We start from the raw sequence: 17,110 nt of genomic DNA on the forward strand, positions 1-17,110 counted from the left end.
GCATTGAATTATAATAATAAGGTTTTTGTATCTACTTTGATTCAAGAAATTTTAAGTATTTGAAATGCTGGGTCTTGTTTTACAATCTTCTCTGGGGACTACAGGGGAGGTTTACAAGTAAGGAAAAACTTTCACTCTCCTTGCCCCAGGGTTCTGTCTGCCAGAGTGATTTACTTTGTGTAGCTATTAACTAAATGTGCAGAATAAAAATCTGTTACACATCTCTAAAATCAAAATGAATGGTTATCAAATATTGAAGTAGCATCTCACAGTATGTTTGTGTATGGGGCATATGTACGAGAAAATAGATCGTTTAAGAATTTTTAAAATTTTAATTTTTCAGTATTTCAGGGCTAGTGTGAGAATGCCTATAAATATGCATTTACAGGATAATGGAGCTGCAAGTATGATTACAATATATCTTTTCTCCCAAAATAGCTCAGATAAATATGTCACACTTTAAAGAAATTATGTCAGAAGTATCGAAATATAGTGGGAGGAGTGACGTCACCAGGATGGTAACACAGGTTGTTCCTGACTTTGCTCCCCCGCAAGAAGAACAGCTAACAATTATTCAAGAACGAGACACCATTGAGAGAATCTTAGAATACAGGGTTGAGGCTGAAGCATCCCCCTGCACCACAGAGACCAAGACAGACTGCATTGGAAGGTCTCCAGCCTGTCTGATCAGGGAACCTGACTAGAGCTTTGGGAAGCTGCATAGCCCATCCAACAGCCCACTTACAGTGGCACTTGAACAGAGAGCACAGCCCGTGGCTTTCCCCATCTGCAGAGCAAAACTGGTGGCCTCACCTGAGCCAGGAATTCAGTGTACACTCTTGCCTAAATCAGGCCCTGTGGGAAAAAGAATAGTTTTGGAGTCGGTGGACTTGAGGTAAATTTTATATTACTGGCTTTTAAGCAATGTAACATTTGATAAGTTATTTAAATCTTAGTTTATTTTCCTATTAAATGGTAAAGAGTAACTCAACAGCAGTTATTATAATTGTTATAAGCATGATCCACTCCAGTCTCTGAGACTTCACATAAGCAGCGGCCAACGACAGGCTTAGATGACATTTCTAATCCCATCGCTGCAAACAGTTGTGCCAAATCTGGACTTTTGCTGAGCCTGAGAATCCCAGGTGGAGATTGCTCTTGCTTCAAGCCACAGAGCTATTCCACTGCTGCAAGGTTTTAAACCACTTGGATGAATTACAAAAACAAGAAACATTTAATAACCAAACAATTTTCCCAGGGAGCATTGGATTTTGACTCATCAGATCAAAAAAAAGAACATTCCCCTATTTCATTAGCTTAGAAGCGATAGATCTTTGGTATAGTGCCTCTTGAATAAACTGAGATCTGGTCTGAAGAGACAATGTGAAAATGCCTGAGCTGGGTTATAATTACTTTGCAATTTTGATTTCCAAAACTGAGCCACAAGTGGAATTTCTACTATCATAAACCCAGGAGTGCCTTGTTCACTTATGCATATTGCAGTGTACTGAAATGTCAGCTTCCATGGATGCCATTTGCAGAATATACTAAGTCTAACAGATTGGCTACATCAAAGGGACTTAAATTTCTAGTCACCAATTGGGATTTTTATGTCTGTTAGAAAAGCATCATATAAAGTGAGTCATATCTAAGGCCAGCAAGAAAAAGGCAAGGATTGTGTGTGGTGACAACAATGCTCCAATGTGACATCCGCATGTGGTTTAATTGTTCCAGAATGGAACTAAATTCTGATTAAGAAAACGAAGATAAGATATATATACATAAGACCATATTTGAATGATTTAATCTGAATATATATTAAGCAATACAAATTAATGATTTTTTTAAATCGAGAAGATTTATAATTTATAGATTAAAAGGTAAAATGCATGAAATTACTGTTCTTCATAAGTATTATTTATATAATAATGACCATTAATGTTTATGATTAATACAAGTAATAAAATTCTTTGAAAACTGGTCAGTAATTGTAGGAAGGAGGCTATGGATTACAGAAAAATAAACCCAGATATAGAGTTAATTTTTAGCGAAAAGACTGGACACATATGTGTGGAATTACCAGATGAACATTATCTTTGATTTCTATAATACCAAGAGGAAGGATTTTAGTTACCTATGGCCATATAGCAAACTACCCCAAGATTTAGTGGCTTAAAACAATGATTTATTATTTCTTTTGATTCTGTGGGTTGCTTGAATGGTTCTTCTGCTGATCTTGCCTGAGCTTACTCATGTACCTGAGGTTGTCTGGTGACTGGGCTAGGATGACTGGATTTGGTAAGGTGGCTGGGCTTCTCTCCACATGATCTTTCATCCCAGCCTTCTGCATAGCCTGGTGGTCTCAGGTTCCAAGAATGTGAGAGCAGAAGCTACAAGGTCTTCTGGGAATGAGTCTCAGAAGCCTCATTACCTTGTCATTGCTGCTGCAGAAGAAGTTGCAAGGTCAGAGGAGAGAAGGGGGAAATAGGCTTCACTTCTTAATGAGAGTAGTACCAAAGATTTTGTGGCCATATTTAATCTAACAAGAACTTTATAATCAAATTATTTTACAAACAATAAAGCCAAAGTCCTGTATTGTCATTTGTTATTTTGCACTATTTATTTATTGACTTAGTTATCATTTCCATATCTGTATGACTCTGAAGATTGATGATCAAGCAAAAGTTTCTTACACAAATGACAGCTAATATCTGTCACTGAACTGTGAACAGCAATGAATGTGATGCTGTCAACTGTAAATGGGCCATATGTAATGAAGAGGAAAAATGACAAACACTGAACTACTTCACAACATGAATAGCATCTCAGGAAAAATTGACTGGGCTCCATCACTCCAAATCTGATACATGTCACTTTCCCTTGTATTATGTTATTTCGACTATCTAGAAAATTATAGAACGTACAACAAATTTCTATATTCAGACATATGTTATTACAAAGCTTCTTTTAGGTGTGTACAATAGATAAACTCTTGTACACATGCACAATGAGACACAATGAGACATATGAGATTGGTTATTACAATATTGTTTGTAAAAAATAAATGTTTAGACATCAACAGAAAAAGGTAAATGAAAGATAAATTAAACAATGACTGCACCTTATCTAATATAACATCTGCATGTTGTCCCATATGATTTTACTGTATACCATACATGCTCTCCATTACATATGGCTGAATTGCTGGTAACAAACCAATACTAAAACACATTTTCCTTCTGCCACTGTGTAGTCAGAGTCTACTTTGGGAAGGCTAAAGAAAATTGATTGCCACAGATTGAAGTCAAGCCAAGCGTATTGCACTCTTCTCCTTGAGACCACTTTTATAAAGAATTCTGACGTATAAAGCAATGAAAGTATAACCAGGTACACAGTATACTCAATTTCCATCTAGTAGAAGTTAGGTGCTAAATACATTCTGAAATAGAAAATGCAAGCCCATAGTCCCCTATTCATAATAAAGTTTGTATCAAATGAGTTTTTCAATATAAGGGGTTTTCACTGTACTCCGAGCTCAATTTATAGTATCATATCTAAAGTCCTTTTTCTGAACATCGAACTCATAGAAACAGAGTAGATTGATGGTTACCAGAGGCTGGGGAGTGGAGGAAATGGGGAGAGGTTTGTCAAAGGATCCGCACTTTCAGTTATAAGATGAATAAACTGGGGATTTAATGTATAGCATGGTGACTATAGTTAACCTTACTGTACTATTTACTTGAAAGTTGCTATTAGAGTAGATCTTAAATACTCTTATCATAACAACAACAAAATAGTAATTATGTGAAATGAAAGATGTGTCGACTAATCTTTTTGTGGTAAACATTTCGCAATATATACATGTGCCAAATTTACACATTGTACACCCTAAACTCACACAATGTTATATGTCAATTGTATCTCAATAAATCTGGAAAAAAGCCCTGTTTATGAATAAGAAATACACTCAAACTAGAGTGATGAGATTAGAACAGCAGCGTTGGGAAAGAGAAAACTGCCACTAGGTCTGGATAGAGTGTTCTCAATGAAAATTACTAAACATAATTACATTACATAAAAAATTTATTCCTAAATATCCAGTATATGTGCTTTTCCCCAAAGTTTTGAGAATTTTACTCTTATCCTTGTACAATGCAATCTAGTCATTTTTGATCTCCAATTAGCGCCGTACTGAAAATAGCACTACCTTGTGGTTAGACTAATCTGGACTGAAATTCCAGGTTCATAATTTTGTGTGTGCCATAGACTTCTCATTTTTTCTTAAGAATCCATTCCTTAATTTATAAAATAAATAAAACAACACAATATATGAGGTAATTTCTAAGATCAAAATGAAGTATTTAACAATCTGTTCTACGTTGCTGGGCATATAAGAAACAGTTAAAACCCTCCCAACATATTCACATTTTTTTTCTTTTGACAATAAAGCCACTTCCTTATTTAAAATAGTCATGCAGCTGCAGAGAAGCCAGTGTTGTCTAGTGGGATAAATACTGATTGTGGATCAGTTGTCATGGGTAACAGACAGCAGATTAATTTTGAGTGATTTATTTATTTTTCTGTACGTCAATTTCCTTATACATAACACAGCCTATATGATTATTGTTTTCTTCGTTTAATGGTAATTTTGAAATTACTGTTTTGAAAAAATATTATGGAAGTCAAAATATTCTGAAAAATATAAAATCATATTAAATCCATTAAAATATTCTTTACTGAAGTTACCTCTTATTGCAACCTGGAGGTATAATCAAAGGTATTCAATATTCAGGAATGATTTACACCTAAGCATAAAAAGTGCAATCACATAAAACAGTTCACTTTTCAAAGAGCAAAGAGAGAGGCATCGTAACTTACTAACCATGGGAATTTGAACAAATTATACGATATCTTTAAGCTTCAATTTTTAACAATATTTATTTTTTTGTACTTGTAATGCTTTGCCTTTTTGCTTGTGTGGGGTTTGTAGGTAAAAGAGAGATGGAATATTTTAATCTTATTCTTGGACAGTGTGTTGACAGCAAACAGGAGGTCTACATAAGTGAGCTTGGATGTGTTAGTGTGTAGCGGAAGTGGGAAGAAGAGGAGATTTGACATGGTGATGGGATGGAAAAGAAAAATAAGAGCAGGATGTACTTATTATCCATTCTGACATAGACATTGATATCTAGAATATGCTGTTACTTTATAGCTTAAGGAAGCTTAATAATATAAGAGACCGTTTTGATATATAGCTTTATCTCAAAAAATATATTGAAACTTAAAACAGTTTATGTATATTTAGAGTAAAAGTTTAACTGGTAATATGTAATTTAAGGAAAGTTTAATTCATCTAAGAATGCCTATTTTGGCAAAAAGTTTAGTAATAAATGTGCTAATTAGAAATTCTTTTCTTCATTGATTTTGCCAAAGAACAAGCAAAACAATTTCTACCTTCTTTAGTTTCTTTATAGGAATTCATACTTAATAAGTAAAAATGGGTCTATTTTTATCAAAATAGAATTTGCTCATGGAAGAAAATGGATTTGTAAAAATTGTAATGCATTTGCGTAAATCACTCTATTCAGAGTCATTTATTGAAAATTGCACTGGCATGTTTGCTGAATTATACTAGCAATTGAGCAAATATATCTAGAGCTCATTATCATTGAGTTTATAGGCTTTTCAAGTTACTAGACTCTTGTATTACATAACCAAGCATGCATTATTTTCCTCTAGTTTGAGCTTAGGATGAGACGCCTGATAGAAATCTACAAATTGCCCTTCCAATAACACCTCTCCTCTGACATTGGTTCTGGGCAGTCCTTTTACCATGTCCAAGACACTTTGGGTAGAGTTAAATGTGGTCCATCCATTTGAACTAATGTCCTGCCCTCTAGATTTCAAGTATTGTCCACTAACATCAATAGATTATCAATAAAGAATTTTAAAGTGGTTATTCTCCAATACAAAAAGGTTCCTTGGTAAGTTTTGACTCCATCTCCCTACTTCATTCTACTCTACCTATTTTTCACTCCTGTAACAAAACCTTTCCTCATATCTCACACACGTTAGCAAGTTTAAAATTCTAATCGGGATAAACATACGGCTTAGACTCTGTACTGCATCTAAAGAGATATTTTTTTTCACATAAAATACAAAGCAATTTTAAACTGTTGGTTCAATAAATTAAAGTAAATGAAACAGTGGCCCAGGAAAACACTGAACTTGGGGTATTTTTTTCCTCTGACACAACAGGGCTGCAAAGGGAGAATCCTACAGGAAAATCAATTATGGAGTTTTAATGAGAAAGTATAATTTCCTCTCAGAAGTAATTTCTAAATATAATTGATCAGGTTAACATGTGGAGTATTCTTTATATTCTTCTTTGTTTTGAAATTAATTAGTGATTATCATTAATTTGGAAGAAACATATAAGGTCATTTATTCAGACTTCTCACCTATAGTATCAGTGACAGACATCCTGCCTAGACTTGAAATCCTCACATGAGAAGCTCGCCATTTCAGATTACAAAGTATTTTCACACTGTCATTTTTATTTAGTATAAAAATTCCAACTCATTAAATGTTCTGATTTGTTTCAATGAGTATATGATGTCACAGGTATAGTAGAAACTTCCAGTGCTCACCAATATCTGGTTTTCCTCTCCTTCTGGGCAACATGGAAGAATGCACTTCTCATCCCTTCACAATTAGGCAAGACCATGTGACTATTTCTGGCCAATGACAATTGGAAATAATAATTGTAAATTATTAATAACAATTCTGAATAAGTTATATAAACTCATAAGTGTTGAAGAAGAGAAGAAAAGGAAGATATTAAATCTTCATTTACTTGAAGGGACATTGTCAATAAGGGAGTGAAATTAAGATGGGATTTAAAGAATAAGTCATGGAGATGGGATGGTGAGAAGGAAAGAATACTTCATTTTTTTGGAGCAACATGAACAAGATCATGATGAAATGAGAGTTTGTGGTGTCCACTGAAAACAAAAATACCACAGTGGAGCTGAACCACAGGGTAGGTTTGAGTTGGTAGTGTGTGAGAGAGGGATGCGGAGCAATGGTGGACTAAAATGAATAAAGGCATTCAGTATTAGTGCAGATGATGGAATCAGTTTGGGGAGAATTATGTATCCAACAAAGACATTTCAGTTTCTTCTGTAGGCACATGAGGGAGGAAGTTGATTACTTCACATTATTGATATTTTTATCAATGCCTGTGAAACAGAAATGCTGATATATGAATATCTAAATCTTAGTCTGAGTATAGAGAGATATTTCAAACCTTGAGAGAGATCATGGATTTATATGGAAATCATCCCTGCTCCCACGTTAAAAGTCACATTTTATATAGTGGACCTAAAGAGTCCAGATTGGGACTAAGGACAGTATATTACCAGTGTTTGATATGCCTAAATGCAAATTTTCTATTTCTTTATAAGATGACCTAAGAGATATAAAGTGATGACTTAATAGAGAATATTAGAGGAAACAAGAGGAGTAATAATAATGATAATGATAATAATAATTCTTAAACACTGCTTAAGAAACGAAGTAAGGCAATATCCCTTCTTTCATCATTTCCATTTAGTTGTTCAACAGTTATCTAATATTTTGAAAAATACTATGGATTTTATTTTATTTTACCATGGATTTGTGGTGTCACTGTGTTAAAATTAAAGGAAGTAACGTATGTAATCATGACAGATCCTATTTAAGTAAAATGACATATGTACAAATATACATATATTTTATTAGATAATTAAATAACATCTTGAAAATTTTACTTACAATGAGAAGTAATATGATATGATTAATTATTGACTTTTGTTGCATATCTGTCAGTAATGTGTCTATTGTATGTATATTTACGACAATGTTATTTCAGAATATCCATTTTCAAGAAATATGATTCTTTATATGCATTTTAAAATCACTGGGTACTTCTCAGCACACATTATTAAACCAGACCATGAATAAGTTTCTTAGATTTCACTGTTAACAATTTATGTGGTACATAATTAAAAAGCAGATGTCTGATAATTAACCAAAGGGAGCTGCTCACCCTGCTGCATCAGAACAGTATCTCCACTCTCAGAATGAAAATGGGCTATGAAGGAACAAAAGCAATCTGTACAACGATCTCTTTGTTAGGAGATAACCCCCCAACAATTAATCTATGCAATGTCACCTTAATTTAAACAATATGCAACATACTTAAGTATCAAAAAAAGAAGAAAAACTAAAGTTAGGTTTTAAACACTGCTAATTTTTTAGAGTATTTTCAAATTAGCCATGCATTTAGAAAATTCTGTAAAATGTTAACCATTTAAAAATCTGTGATACAGACTAGACTACAGAAGAAACAATGCCATTTCTGAATTTATCTATTATTAATAACAGAAAATATTTTTAAATATCCGTAGAAAGCAGGCTCTGTTTAATAATGATGGCCTTAATAAAAAACAAAATACTGGAGAAATTTTAGTTAAAATTAGCAACTTCTCAATATTTTATTCCAAAGTGTTTCATATTCTGAATAGAAATAGAACCGATATGATAAGTTTCCTTTCTATTATGGCCAGTTCTTACAAACTAATTTTGATAAATACCTTACAAAGTTAGCCTACGTATTCTACATTCTTCATTTGCTAAAAGACAATGAGGCATGTGTGTGTGTATGCCCACATTACAAATGATATGAACTGTTGAAAAATACGACTTCGGTGAAATTCTTCCATTGTAAATAATATTTAATACCTTCCTAAAATGCATAAAATTATCATAATATTTAGTCATATATTTTAACACATTCACCATAACTATTGTTTTACTTTCCCATTTCATCCATTTAAACACACAGAATTGGGAAAATTAACTTGCATGTGGATGAGTAATCTATAGACTCCTATTGTATAGACAGGTAGAAAAAGACGATTTGAAATCTTAGAAAAAAGTACAATTAAAAGGTATCTTTTCTTAACTAAGAACAATCTGCTCCTATGATATTTCAAAAGAGAAATATGTATGTATATAGACTAAAACAGTTTCAGAATATCATATTGTTTTCATTAAGTAAGAAAGAGGAAGACAATAAAATATTGGGGAACTAGTTTAGATATTTAATAAACTATTTTCTTCATACATGAATTGCCAAAAATATAAGATATAATAAATATTTTCTGGTAAATATAATAATTTTTGACTTAGTTAAATTATTTTATTACATTGTCTATAGAGTAGAACACATTTTGAATTATCTTCTATTAAACCTTTGAAAAAGTTGATTTTTCTATATATTATCTACAGTAGTGATATCGAATCTGTTTTATATAATGGCACACAAAGACTTATATTTGCCCGGCACAGTACTGTGAGCTTGGGAGAATTTGGGATTTTACATAAGAGGCTTGGATATATCTCAAAATATACTTATTTGTTCAATGCCAGTATATATGTATGTAAAGCAGTTTCAGAATTGTTAACCTATATCCCTTAGGAGAAACAAATTTATCAACCAAATTGCAGTGTTTATGTACATTTCCTTTTTCTTTACCTTTACAGTTTTCAGTCGTATTACCATCTTCCAAAGTTACATAAATCAGTTCCTTTTTAACTCTACCTCCTTCAGAGGAGATGTGTCATACATGTGTAATAAAGTTAATTCATTTGTCACAGTCTGCATTCCATCTGGTGATTCACTAAAATTCTGGCTGAATTTTTTTAAACAATTCACATACAGAAAAGTTCACTCTCTGTACAGTTCTACAGATTTTAATAAATGAATAGAAGTATGCATTCATATACAGAACACTCCCTAGTTCCCTCACTCTAAAATTTCCCCTGTGCATTTCCTTTATCATCAGGCCCTCCCCTGTTTACTAAGCACTGGCAACTGCTGAGCTGTTTTCCATCTCTGTAAATTTCCCTTTTCCAGAATATCGTATGAATGGAACCATGTAAGTAGCCTATTGGATTAAGTGAGATTTAACGAAAGGCATTAAAATTCATCCATGTTGTTGTGAGATCAGCATAAATATCTTTTTTTTTCCTGTTTATCACTGAATAGTATTTCATTGTATGAATGAGACAAAGTCTATTTATCAGTTTCTTATTGAAGGATGTTATAGTTGTTTCCAGGTTTTAGCAATTATGAACAAAGCGGCTGTATATATTCACAGTTAAGGTTTTGTATCCAGTATGACTTTTCTACTTATTTGGGTAAAAACCCAAGAGTGTGACTGCTTGATCATATGGTAAGTCTATGGTTAACTTTATAAGAAACTGCCCAATTGTCTTCCACAAGTTATTTCTTTTATATAAAGGAATTCTTACCTTGAGGGTGGTCCAGTTTATCTATTATTATATACCCAGAACTATGTCTTGAGGAATATTTGGCTCTTCTATAATTTCTTGGAGATAGTTTATAGTTTTAAATTTCATATTTAGGTTACTACAATATAGTGGGAATTTATTTTTCATATACAGGATGAGGTTGGGTTCAAGATACAGTTTTTTCATTATGGAGCAAGTATCATTTCTTGAAATTATTAATTTCCCCACCACTGCATATCAGAGACCCTTTGTTTTAAATTAGGTGAAAGTAAATATGCGAGTCTATTTCTGGACCCTCTATTCTGTTCCAATGGTGTATTTCCAATCCTTAATCCAGTTCACACTTTTTTAGTTACTGGAATCTTATAATGAGTCAATAGCTGATAGTTTACATCTTCTAACGTTCTCCCTGATGAATGTCTTGGGTTTTCTTGTCACTTTGTATTTGTGTGTGTATGTTTATCCCCATCTTCTGGTATTCATGTCATTGTGTAATTTGCTCCCTTTGAGAGTGTTGAAGCTAATGACTTGCCACTAACAGAATATGGCGAAATTGTTGAAAACGTCACATCTGAGATTAGATTATAAAATAATTTTACTTCTGTCTTGCTAGCTTTATTTCTCTGGTTCTTTCTTGCTCACTCAGATGAAGCAAGTTACCTTCCTTATGGACCAGCTCAAGTGGCTGGGAAGGTACTGAAGGACACCTCAGCACTGAATCCTTCCAACAACCTTGTGAATGAGTCTAGCAGCAGACCCTTCAGGGTTCATTCCTAGAGAGGACTACAGCCATGAATGAAAACTTCATCACAGCGTGTGAGAGACCTTGAGTCAGAAGGCTCAGATAAGTTGAGTCTGTACTCCTGGTACACAGAAATTTTGAGATAATAAATATGTTTTAAGCCATTGAGATTTGAGTTAATTTATTACGTAGCAATAGCTAACTAATACAGCACCTAACAATCCTTAAAATAAACTATTCATCTATTGATTTCTATATTAAATGATGCTATTGAAATTGGGAATCTAATAAAATCCAAGCCAAACAATCCCAATAAATTTTAGTTGTGGCACACATATATGCATACAAAAAAATCAAATACAATTCATTGCTCCCTCATGAAAAAATGTGTTTTTCCATGGGTGAAATTTGTTAAGTATTTATGAGCTAAAACAGAAAATTAAAACAGTAATCTTCCGGGGCTGGCCCCGTGGCTTAGCGGTTAAGTGCATGCACTCCGCTACTGGCGGCTCGGGTTCAGATGTGGGCACGCACTGACGCACCGCTTGTCCGGCCATGCTGAGGTGGCATCCCACATACAGCAACTAGAAGGATGTGCAACTATGACATACAACTATGTACTGGGGCTTTAGGGAGAAAAAAGGAAAAAAAAAAAAAAGGAGGAGGATTGGCAATAGATGTTAGCTGAGGGCCAGTCTTCCTCAGCACAAAAAAAAAAAAAGAGAAGGATTGGCATGGATGTTAGCTCAGTGCTGATCTTCCTCACACACACACACACACACACACAAACACAAAAACCAAAACAAAACAGTAATCTTCTATCAGTTTGTAGTTGTTTTGAAGGACAGATATTGGCTTCAAAATATGGCTTACTTAATTGATATTGTTGAGCTTATGTATGAAATTAATAAGAAATTGCAAGAATTATGTTAAAATGTACTATAGTATTCTGATAAAGCAAAATTTCAACTTTGGAAATATGACTATACAAATTTTTCACTAAGAATTCCATGCATGGTTATGATGAAGAATTTGTTATCAGAATAATTCTAGATGTAAACCTTGGCAATTTCCTATCTTTGCACCCCCGTCATTAATGCTATTAATACAAAATGTACACAGTGCTTTTACAATTTGTTATCCTCTTTGAAATATTATTACTTTAAATATCTTAAGCCAGTATTTTGTTCTGGCACTAATTTGCAGAACAAATAACTGTCAACTAATGCTATTAATTGGGCACATTTAATAATATACAAAGATTTATACCTCTGCAATAAAAAGATGGTTTTCATCATTTTTTAGAGCGATCTCTATGTTGTCTGAAACATCATCAAAAATCTATCAATAATGTTCTTCCATATTGGCACCTTTCGTTACTCTGTGTTATTCCCCAAATTGTGTTGACACTTTCCATCTGACTGATGAAAAGAGTCATTCTTCAATTGGGTAAGAATTTGCTTTCTAAAATTGTGATAGGAAACCAACCACTTAAAGACCCATAACAAGTAAGAAAATAGGTGAAAGACAAGAAATCTTATGTGGATCAGGAAAAAATATCTAATTAATTTTGGAACTGAGACTTGGCTATTATAGGATCACAGTTCAATACTATCTGGCAGTTTTATTGCTCATGATTTTATTTCTTCAATGTTATAGTATTATTAGAACTATTAAAGAAAATAGTTGGGTTTTATTAACCTGTAGATTTAGGCTTCCTGGTTGTATATATATTTTTTTGTTTTGCCAGTTTATTCTCTTTCAACAGAATCAAGTGCATTTCTTATTTTCTACAAGTTTGGCAATGCTTGCAAGAGACTCAAATTTTGAAATTGTTGAAAGAAGTTCTTTGTCTCTAAACTGTTTAATATAGGTCTACGTATCCAGTAATTCTCTGTTATTTAAGCTTCAATTGCTTTCTCGATACTTTTTGTTTTTTTAAACTATCAGTAGGAGGAACGATGTTTTACATAGGTATTTTGCATTTGGCCACTGCCAAAAGAATACCCTAATTTTGTGTCCATTCACACTCTGGATTCATGCCAGAATCAATGAGTTTTCCATGAGGTTACAACTTGCCTAATTGTGGCTCCTACTTGTGTTAAGCATATTATAACATCTTAAGGGAACTGAGACTGAGTATCTTGATTCTTGCTCCTGAGGAATCTGCAATCTGTAACTTAATTTACTTTTATACATGCCGACTTGATGGTAGACTGTTGTCAGCTAAAACACAGGCAAAAAAGTATGCTGTTGAGATATACATGAAGATGAAGCCATTACAGATGTCTTAATTAACCTCTAATCAATCAGTTCAATGGGAACTTTTGCTATTTCAAACTGATGCAATTAGCCCATTTGTGCTGGAAAATATTATTATATGGTGGGAGATTTATTTTAAATTGACTCAGTGCCAAATTCTGTTTCTTAGTGAAGCTTCGTTTGCTCTCATGATATCCAGGGAATGGTAAGCAACACGTTACAAGGAAAACAAAAGAAAATACTAAGATTTAATGTGGATCTCTAAAGGAATTGTAATGAGCTATGTGTGACATACAAATCTAAAACTGTAAGGTGAGTGAAGTGATCCCAGGATCTTTAGGAACTGTACTTTGCTACTTCATCAAAATTGTTTGCCCTATCCAACTGACTACTAAAAATACAAAAACAAAAGCAAATTTATCTAATTAAGTTGTGTTTATTAAAATTTATTTAAAATTTATCATGCATACTAATAATTTTGCAAATACTGTAGAATTTTTAATATCTCTAAAAGGTAATTCAGATATACATTGTTTATGCAAGCAATCTAGAAAGGTTGTCTTTTTATTGGATTATATAGTTAATTATATTTGTTTAATAATACAATAATTTCCATTGTCAAATTTTTTTTTTTTTCTTTTTTTTTGGTGAGGAAGTTTAGCCCTGAGGTAACATCTGTTGCCAATCCTCCTCCTCTACCTAGGAAGATTGGCCCTGGGCTAACATCCCCGCCCATCTTCCTTTACTTTATATGGGACGCCGCCACAGTTTAGCTTGACAAGTGGTGTGCAGGTCCGCACCCGGGATCCAAACCTGAGAACCCCTGGTCGCCAAAGCCGAGCACGCAAACCTAACCACTATGCCATTGGGCTGGCCCCCATTAAGTCTAATTTTAAAGTACATTTTAAGTGTGATATTTTAATAGGTAATTAATGAGTATTATATATACTTAATATATATAAAGTACTAGTTTTCAAACGTTTAGCTAGTTTTTCTTACTTTTTCCCCTTAACTATAAGATGTAGTGTAGACAATGCCGTTAGCAATGTCTTATATTTCACTCATTAATATTATAGTTCCTATTATTGAACTCTTGAGAGTTCTTTATTATTAATTAATTTGCTTATCTGATAGACTTCATCCAGTTCCCAGCTTCATTTGAATATTCTGAATACAATAGGACAGTTCCCATGGTAACTATTATACATATAACACAAGCTATCTGAGAAAAACAGAACTTACTAAAGAAACACACATTCACCATAATTTAATTATCAATGATAGGCTATCACATAATTTTTTAAAAATTCCTTTACATAATAAAATAGAATTTTTAAAAGAAAAATTTTAATTGGGATTGAGTGCCTACATTTCAGTAATTCTGATATCTGAATTCCTATTCCAACAAAAATATTAAATTCACCAAATGATCAGAAGGGAATTTACTATTAAACTCTTCTATATTTTCATTCACTTTTTAATTGCTTTACCTAAATAACTCTGACCCCTTAACTAGTTGTGCTGAACAATATTAAATATAATAGAATTTGCTACTCTAGAATAAGTCAATAAAACAATTTTCATACTTTTCCAATAATGCCATTTACGTCAAATATATAATAAAATATCCCATGAATATCTCTTAACATACTATAAACATGTGGACTTAGAGATGACATGCATACCTTCCTTTGAATGCCTCATTCTAAATTACATATTGCTAAGAACATTTAAGTTCAGGAATAACTGAATGATAGGAATACACATTGCACAGGAATATCATACCAATATTATAATGCATATGAAAAGGAAAATCCAGTATCAGATTTTGTAGTTTTCTTGTTTCTTTTGCTTACCTCCTTTTTGACATTGGTCTCATATGCATATAATTGGACTGATTATAATTCTTATGACACAAAATAATAAGGAGCCCACGCATGATCCTTTCTTATTGATTAGATAATTCAATTTTAGTCACTCATAATATAATAAATATCTGTGAAACAATCACACAACAGGAAAAATAGAACTGAGAGTAACAGATCTAAATGCGTTTCTTCTACCTTCATCCATAGTCCCTCCCACACACGGCCTACATGATTAAGAACTGTGTGCTTATTATTTCTTATATATATTTATGAATACAAACTGGATTTTCTGTTAAAATATATTATTTAACTTAATTTTCCCTTCAACAAAGACGATATATATATGCTAATATTTATCCAATATTATGTTAAAAATATACCCATATTTGGCAAACCTATCATTTATTTTATTGGTGAATAATATTCCATTATTTGAACATACCAAAACGTATTTATCTATCCTTTCTAGAGTGGCATATCTTTTCTCTTTGTTTTTGCAAATATTACTCCTAGTAACATGCAGGTAATATCTCCCAGTAAAATTCATGTAATGTTTTCTAGTGTATATAACAGGTAATTCTCTTGGTGATACTATCTTAATACACCTTTCACCATAAAGCTAATGGTGAAAGTTTTGGTTAAAAGAGTATATGAATAATCAACTTTACAAGATACTGTCAAATTGTTTTCTACAGCAGATTTTCTAGAAACGTATGAGAGATTCATAATTCTTGATTTCTTGGTTATTTATCTTGTTTGAATTTTTTGAGCTAGTGGACCCATGATAATGTGTTAGACACTAATTTTGGAAAATTTTCATCCATTATTTCTTCAAATATTTCTTCTATCTTGTTAGTATCTTCTGCTTTGGAGATTCCAATGACATGCAAATTACTATATGATATTTTCTCAAGAGTCTTGGATTCTCTTTTTTCTTTTTGTTCTAGCGTTTTTTCTTTCCTTGAGTTTCAGTTTGGATCATTTCCATTGACCTATCTTCAAGCTTCCTGGTTCCTTGAGCAAGTTTTTTGATAGTTTGTCAAAGTATTTTCATTTATGTTACTGAATTTTTTTTTTATTTCAAGCAGTTCCATGTGATTCTTTCTTATAGTTTCCAAATCTCTGCCGAATTTGACTATCTGATCTTGCATGCTGCTTTTTCTTTAGAGCCTTTAACATATTAATCACAATTATTTTAATTCTCATTATGATACTTCTCCCATCTGTTTCATGAAATTTGGTTCTGATGAATGTTTTGTTTCTTCAGACTGTGTTTACATTCATTTTTGTAGGCTTCATATTTATTTTTTGTTGAATGTTGTAAAAGACAGTAGATACACAAGTAAATATATTTTTGAATGCTTTGTGATGAGCCCAGTTTTCTTTCTATAGGCCTTTAAAGTGGGGGGTTGCATTAACTAATCAGGAAACCCACGGGGTCTGAGCTTGTTGCTGTAGTGACCCTCAGTGCACAAGACGCTTCAAATTCCTCTTAAAATACATTTTTTCCTGACTTCTTGATTTTTGTTGTTGTTGTTGTTATGCCTCTCCCCAGAGAGGGCTTATTTTTTAACAGTTCTATTTACATATAATTCACATATCACACAATTCGTCTATTTAAAGTGTACAATTCAACGGTATTAGTATATTTCCAAATAGGTGCAACCATTACCACCGTCAACTTTAGAACGTTCTCATCATCACTTCAAAAAGAAACCTTATACTGATTATAATATCCCTGTCCCCCCTACTCCCACCCCTAGCCCTAAGCAACTACTAATCTACTTACCATCTCTATAGATTGTACCTATTTTGTACTTCCATATGAATGGAATCATATAGTATGTGGTTTTTTGTGATGGATTCTTTCATCATGATG

At 32.8% G+C, this 17,110-nt stretch overlaps 1 long non-coding RNA gene across 2 annotated transcripts in view; it reads right to left on the reverse strand.

Moving 5' to 3' along the window:
- LOC147916110 (uncharacterized) overlaps positions 1–17,110 on the reverse strand; it is a 345,132-nt gene that overhangs the window by 104,153 nt on the left and 223,869 nt on the right. Inside the window, exon 4 of one of the 2 annotated variants that reach the window (XR_015553353.1) lies at positions 752–855. The exons of the other annotated variant lie outside the window; for it this stretch is intronic. This is a non-coding gene — a long non-coding RNA (uncharacterized LOC147916110). Of the gene's footprint in view, positions 1–751; positions 856–17,110 lie in introns of those variants that run through there. 2 annotated transcript variants of the gene reach the window in all.

Source organism: Ceratotherium simum, chromosome 10 (assembly GCF_057802395.1).
Source record: "Ceratotherium simum simum isolate JZ-2026a chromosome 10, ASM5780239v1, whole genome shotgun sequence".
Taxonomy (NCBI): domain Eukaryota; kingdom Metazoa; phylum Chordata; class Mammalia; order Perissodactyla; family Rhinocerotidae; genus Ceratotherium; species Ceratotherium simum.